Source organism: Papaver somniferum, chromosome 9, assembly GCF_003573695.1.
Source record: "Papaver somniferum cultivar HN1 chromosome 9, ASM357369v1, whole genome shotgun sequence".
Lineage (NCBI taxonomy): Eukaryota > Viridiplantae > Streptophyta > Magnoliopsida > Ranunculales > Papaveraceae > Papaver > Papaver somniferum.
In genome coordinates this window covers 26,101,387-26,109,344 of record NC_039366.1, presented here as the reverse complement: position 1 = coordinate 26,109,344, position 7,958 = coordinate 26,101,387, and positions in this window count along the sequence as shown.

Sequence of the window (7,958 nt, the reverse complement as noted above, 5' to 3'; positions counted from 1 at the left end):
TTGACAACTTTGGAACCAGGGACGATGTGTAGGTGATGGGTGACGAGTTTGTCATCTAGACCCGGCATTTCTTCGTACGTCCAGGCGAAGACATCTTGATATTCTTTCAATAATTTTACCAGCTCGGTCCGCTCCTCTGGTGATAGCGTTGTACTGATCAGGATTGGCCTTGGATCGTCTTCAGTCCCAATGTTAATTGTTTCGAGATCGTCATTGGTAGAGTCAGTGTCGTCCTGTAGTTGTTGTGGGGTATCTTGGACTTCTTCTTCAAGTGATTGCTCACTCTGACACGATTCTTCATGGTGGGGAGACTTTTCATCGTTCTCCCCGGTTAATTGCTAATCTTTCCATCGGCGATAAATGACTCTCCCTTCTACGTCTCGATCGGTCGTGAAGTTTATCCCTGGAATTGAGACTTGATCATTATGGCGTTTAGTCGGTGTAGTAGGTGACTTGATTATTTTAGCATCTAAGGACGACGGATCGTTATCAGCCTTCTCGATAGTCTTCCAGCTTGGAAGTGGAGTACTGCGAATCCTGCTTGGAGGTTCCGGGACGCCTTTTTGAGATTCAAGGAACTCAGTATCATAGACGGGAGCATAAGGAGGTGATGAAGCCGGAATGCGAACGATCTTATTGTCGAGCAGGGCCTTCATGCATTGATGGTATGTTGAAGGAACCATCTTGTTATCATGGAGCCATGGGCGTCCCAGTATTATGTGGTAGTCATGTTCTTGTTCGATCACATGAAACTTTTCTTTCGTTCGAATCGGCCCCACCCTCAAATCTATGTATGCATATTCATATGTATGGATTTGACTTCCTTCAAATCCTGTCATTAGGATGGGATAGCGAACGATTTTACCTTGTGGGAATCTGTCCATCCTGAGAGTCTTCATAGTGACAATATTGGTGGAAGCACCGGTGTCAACAAGAGCTCTTCTAAATTCGGTGCCTTTGATGAAACCAATGACATACAATGCTCGGTTGTGTCCTTCATCCGTCATGCGATCTTCTTCTTCAAAAGAGATGTTGTCGATCGAATGTCCAGGCACTAGGGAGACTTCTTCAACTGATGGTGTTGGTGGTGTTATTTGTACGCTGGATGATATCTGGTTAAGTGCTGAAAATGTGTATGTGCACTGATCCCTAGAGAAGTGCAGGAGTTCGCATAGATTTTCAATCAAATGTGTGAATTCCGAATACGATAAGCTCTTCGTGTTGTCGATGAGACGTGAGATTGATGATACTGATGATGCTTCAATCATGATTCAGAGACTTATTTATATTGTTGGATTGTAGACACCATGATTCCATGAAGTGTGACAGTTGACGGAATCAAGGAGTGGGGAAGTGAAGATCGTGTTTGAAACCAGTTGCTCAATGTGTGGAGACTTGGTCGATTTTCCACCCACTACCTCGTGAATTCCTTCAACTGATTGCACGACTTGCTCACATTCCATCGTGTGTTTGAACACACGTGTCGTAGACCGCCAGACCAAAACCCTAAGTGATATCCCCCCAAGTGACACGATTGACGTCTCGTGGTTTGTTAGTCAATTGATGACTTCGTGGTTTTATGGGACGATGAGTCCATGTAGTCGTTGATTTTAACATGATGTTCTGAAACTCATGAATTGAACATGTCATGAGACAGAGGTATAGTTCTTACGATGAAGTGAGCAAGTATTGCTCATTCGATGGATCGTTGAATATTGATTGTTGAACCAATATTGATCAAATATTCCTCATCTGAGCAAGTGCTGCTCATGTGATGAATTGTTGAATATTTGATCGTCTGAGCATGTGTTGCTCATCTGATGGATTATTGGCAACGTACCAAAAATATTAATTAGAATACTGGTCGTTGAACCGAGCATAATTAATAAAATTAATGACCATGAGGCCGTCGTAAAATTATTAAGGTCGGAATCTGGAATGATGATCCATGGATTCAGAAACCCTAATTTGATCAATTGATGATCAATTCATGGTTCGTCGGAATTTCAACCATGGGACGAAGGAGGGAGCGACTACATGGGACCGTGGATCAACCATGTAGTGTCCATATGCTCACATGAGCAAATACGAAGAACTCCTAAAGAGTTGACGATTTGTTGGTGGAAGAATGATTAAATGCTGGTTTAATCATTTATTCAAAAATTCTCGTCTGAGCCTTAGGTGAGAAAACCTAATTAATTATGACGAGGCGAGGGACCGACCATGGAGTCATGAAACCGGCCCTGGGTTGTCCCGTGACCGCCTGACGATCACTTCATGAAAATCCAAAGTGTTTGGGAGAGTTTTGGACCTAATACGAGCAATTGTGCAAATTAGGTCAAAACTGTGAAAATTGATGGGACCGGCTTCCGTGAGCCAAAGAGCCAATCTTGGTCGGTCAAGATAGCGTGATCGTGTCCCCAAGGCGTCCGCGTCTCAGTCCTGAGAATTTTGATATTTTCTGGCGTGCAATTGAGCATCCATTCAAGAAAATATGCCAAAATTAGGGTTTCGACGAAACTGAGGAAAACACCATGAGATGATGAAAAATAATTATAAAATAAGGAAGGAGGCGTGGGACCGCCGTGGTCAAGGCACGACCGGACGGTCGTGACCACGGTCCCGTGGTGCCTTTCCCTTAATTTTATAATATTTTGATGATTTCATGAATTTTGAGAAAATTGATGAATTTTGGGAGTTTCCATGAATTGAAAGAGTTTTCATGAGTTCAAGGAAGCAAAAGATATTAAAATAATAAAACAAGGGCGTGTGGGACCATGGAGGCATGGCCGGCCGGCTAGGGCCCGGTCCCACGAGTTTCCCTAATTTTATAATGATTTTATGAAAAATTCATGAATTTTGAGAAATTTGATGAATTTAGGGAATTTCCATGAATTGAAGGAGTTTTCATGAGTTCAGGGACGCAAAAGATATTAAAATACTAAAAACAAGGATGTGTGGGACCGTGGAGGCATGACCGGCCGGCTTGGGCCCGGTCCCACGAGTTTTCATAATTTTTTAATATTTTTTAGGTATTTTTGATGATTTGAGGGAATTTTTCCTAATTTGAGAGAAATACCATGAAATCAAGGAATTTAATGAATTCAAGGAAAACTAATAATAAAATAATAAAACAAAGGGGCGTGCGGGACCGGCTAGGGCATGGCCATCCGGCCAAGGCCCGGTCCCACAAGTTTTCATAATTTATTTTATTTTATTATTATTTGATGATTTGTGCAAAAATACCATGAAATCAAGGAGTTTTTCATGAAATTAGAGAAATAATAATAATAATAATAATAATACTAAAATAATAAGGAACCGTGGGTGTTGGGCCGGTTGGGACCAAGGCATGGCCGGTTGGCCAATGGTCACGCCCCACACTCCTTTCCTTAATTTTATATTATTTTTTATGAATTTATGGAAGTACCATGAAACCTAGGAGTTTCCTCGAGACGAAGGAGATTTGATAAAATGAGAGAATTTTCATCAAATCATGGAAAATAATAAAAATGCATTAAAAATATAAAACTGGCGTGGGATTGACCACAACACGGTCCGTCGGTCGTGTGTCCGTGCTCCCAGCACCCTGGTCTATATTTTTAATTATTTATTATTTTCTTCTCTATTTTGCATAGGTTCATCGTTTCGTTGTATTTTTGAAATACTCGTTCGTGCGGTGACTGTTAGTGTATCATCGTTGAATACACCTTCACCATTTGAATCGGGGCTTACTTAGAGGTAGCTCAGACGCCCGGTTGTTGATTATTTATTACTAATTGTGGAATTCAGTGGAGAATAATTCACAAATCTGAGTAATAAAATGTTTATTATTAATTCATAGGATCAGCTGAGGATTCGACTACGAATTCAGAATAATAGAGTGAGCATTTCCATTCCCTGGGATCGGAGATTCGAACATAGAATCAGAGTAATTAAGGTTTATCTATTACCATTTATGAGACCAGTTGTGGATTCGATCATGAAATCAGAGTAATAAGATAATATAGTTATTTCTATTCTATGAGATCAAGCTGTGGATTCGATCATAGAATCAGAACAATTGTTATTGTCATTCCATGTGACCAGTCGTGGATTCGACCATGGAATAGGAACGATTGTAATTAGGAATAATTAACTTTGTGGCTCTATACTAGCAGAGAAATCTATCTAGGAGCATTAATTATCCTGATACGAGCTTGCCGATAAGTCATATCCTTTATATAGTTAGGTTAAACTTGTTGTTTGTTCCTGAAGACGTTATCGCTCTATACTAGCAGAGCAAGCTGTCTAGGAGCCGTCCATCTCGTGATGCTATATAGAAATAATCACTGAAAGTATTCAGTATTCATGAGATATGCCGTTGTCCAGTCGTGATACTACATATCTACATGTACTCTGAGAGAAAGTACTCTCCGTTGAGAATTCGATGAGAGACCTGTGTCTCGATACTCACGTCTGATTGCTGAATCAGATCTTCGTATAATTATGAGTTTACGAATTTAGCCTTTATCGAAAATCCACCATCTAAATTAAGTCCCCTGCTTACTGAGGAAAGTTGTGTTCCCCAGTCAGCATTAATTGGTGATTTTCCGGCCATAAATAATAATACCAGTAATTGAACTTAGTCGTAAGTTGAGACGTTACCGGATTTAAAGAGCATGATCAAACCACGACTTGATGAAGGCTTAAATGTCATTATTGGAGCGTATTTTGATGAACATAAATTGGTGTTGAACCGCTGGTGTGGACGACGAGTCCGTGGTCGGTTAGGATTAGCGGGTCGGGCCAATAAGGAAATCCTTAGAAAATTAGGTTTTGGAAATAAAATTGATGTAAAAGGGATTAATCCTTATTTTATTTTATTTTTTCTCACGACCAGATATCCATCATCTCTGCACCTTCACGCCAACAGGAGAAGATTCCCGCCGCCGCCGGTCGCTGTCGTTGCCGCCGTCGGCCAATTTCCGGCCGGCGCTCTCAGGTACGTTTTTTTTGTTTTTTTTTTTGTTTGATGATGTTTATGATCCTCATGAGTTGTTCATGCTTTTATCATGATGATTTATATACATGTGTGTATATTAGTGTGAGTTTTATGAAAAAACCCTCGTTTTTGAAAAACGTATGTTCGTTCAATCGTTAGTTTTGAAAATTGACTATAAGAGAGATTTTTTTTTATATATGAACCTAGGTCCAGTAATAAAACTTATTTTATGAGTTTTCATGTGTACCAAGGTTTTATCATAAAAGAAGTGAATTTTCATGAAATCGGAATAATCCTTCGTTTTAAAGACAAATAACGATGACACGAAGGAAAATATGTATGATGAACTTGTGTCCAGTGATAAAATTTTGCTTATGAGATTTCATGTAAATACAAAACTTTATCATATGTATGAGATGTGAGCTTTCACGATATTTTTTGAAATAAACCTTCGTTTTAAAGACAAATAACGACGATACGAAGGAAAATTAATTTTTTTTATATATGTAGCCGTGACATATATTGTGTAAAATATGATGGTATATTTTATTTGCATGAATTTGTTTTCATTAGATAAAATTCTTGAGAATTTATGTAAGCAATGTTGCATTAATTGCTGTTTTTTCGAAAAATCAGAAACGTGGGTTTTGAGGAACCTTCGAAGACAGACAATATATTTATGATGAAATATTTTATTGTTATGAAATTCATAGGCCAGTTGGGCGAATGTTCAAATTATGAAAATTGTGTTCGTGATTTTATGAAAAATCAGTTTCGAAATTAATAAAGCTTCGTTCGTTTTTTGCAGTTTTTGAAGAGACGAACGATTTTGAGGTGTTAACTCTAGCATTACTATCACTATTATTAGTGGAAGTATAAAAGGTAAGAGTTAAGAGTTACCATTTTTTGCTGATGTTGGTTTGTTTACATGGTAGTAATCTTTGATCTTCCGGTTCCAGAAAATTTCGACCAACAATAACAGCAATTACGATTACTGGTATTCCTCTTCTTCCTCTGGATCTTCTGATGAGGATTCCGACGCTCCTGTAGAGAAATCAAAGGCTAGGGTTAACCAGGAAGGGGAGAAGCCTAATGTTCCTTTGGGTGAGCGAAGAGTCTCTTTTGCTGAACTCGAAAAGAAAAGAGCTGAAGACAAAAAGGAGGATGCCCGTCAACGTGAAAAAGATCGCACCCGGTGTAAGAGACAGAGGGTTGAAGAGAAGCGTCAATTCTTGGATGGGGTGCCTTCTGATTCTGATGCTGATGCTTATGAAGGAGAGATCACATGGGAACCATCCGAGCGTTACATTAATCCTGATCGATATGAAAGAGAGCATCAGAAGACGATGAAGAAAATTGAAGCTGAAGCTGCAGCAGAAGATAGATCGGATTCAGATGATGATGTTATCTTCCGTCCACCGGACTTCACCAATGATTCTGACGGTGACTCTGAAGAAGATGATTCCGAGAAGGACAGTGAAGATGAAGCTGACAATTCGGATGAGTCCAACGAGTAGTTTTACTTCCATTTTCTTTAGACGTTAGAGCATTCCCTTTTAGTCTTCATAGTGGATATCTTTATTTTGACTTTTTAAACGACTTTACTTCAATTAGACTTTTCTTCTGAATGATAAACATTTTGTTAACGTCGATTTCTTAGAATCTATGACATGGACCAATGTCCATATATCCAAATTCATCATGACTTGTCTATTTTCATGAGAAGAAACACACAGCCTAGAATTCATGACGTGCGTGGCCTATCCTTTGACCCGTGATGTTCAGTCCCCAGTGTGTTATTTTCCTCCGCGTCTTCGGTATCGATCTTTGAAGCCTAGGGTTCCAGTGAAACTCGTAACTGAGTTGACCATATGACTATCTCCTGATATATATATATATATATATATATATATCTTCAAGACTCCAAATCTATGATCCACGCAGATATTTCTTCCATTCCTGAGTCAATTTCATCGTGCAGAGAAGTTTTGATCCTACCCTCTTGTCGTCATGTCGGGCAATAACATTTCTTCTCAAGATGATCTTCAGTCGAAGCGTGAAATAGCAACGTCTATCTCAGTAAGTTGTACACTTCTTCTTCTTCCCATTTTTTGTCTTTGTTCAATCGAGATTGTTGATCACAAGAGAATGATTTGTCGTAGGACTGTAAGAAGAATGCTACTCCTCATAATGCAAGGCCTAAGCGGACTGTTAGAGCTCCTGCCCGGTATGGATCGGCTCGTGTTGAAGTTGGATCGTCCGTAAGTAAACCTATGACTCTTGAGATTGTACTGAGTCCCGGGATTAACACTCCTTCGTTTCATCGTAGGCGGATGTCCGTGTCGTCGTCGATGCTAGACGACGAAAGAGTGGAAAGTCCGTGACTGTGGTTGAGTTTGAGGAAAGCAGTAACCAGGCATGTGAAGATTATGTAGGATCCGTGGATACCGGATAAGGTGTCCATGCTCGTGAATACCCAACCGCTGGACTTTTATTCGAATCCCCATTTATTAATACCTTCCCAGACAATGAAATGGTCGGCGGATTCGTGGTTCCCAAATGTCATGCGTCTCTGTACACTAAGATCTGGATGAAGTATGGTCACATTGCTACCACAGAAGTGTGGAAAGGTTTTCTTCCAACCCTTTTAACCACGGTAGCGGGGATATTGCCGATCATCGAGGAAATGAATCAGATGCACTTGCGAGATGTCAAAAACCATGAACTTCACCAATGGGATGAAATGATCTCAAATTGTGAGATATTGCGATTCAATGTAAGATGTCTCCGTCGTCGTCTTGAGATAATTAAGCTTCATAAGGCGACAGAGGCTACTGATGCAATTTCAATGAAAGCAGTTTTACTGGATGAGGAGAGGATACTGGCTCTGGAGTCAGCAAGGGTTGAGAAATCAGTCGAAGACTTGAAGGAAAAAACCAAGATTTTTCAGAAGAAGATTGACGAGGCTTCTTAC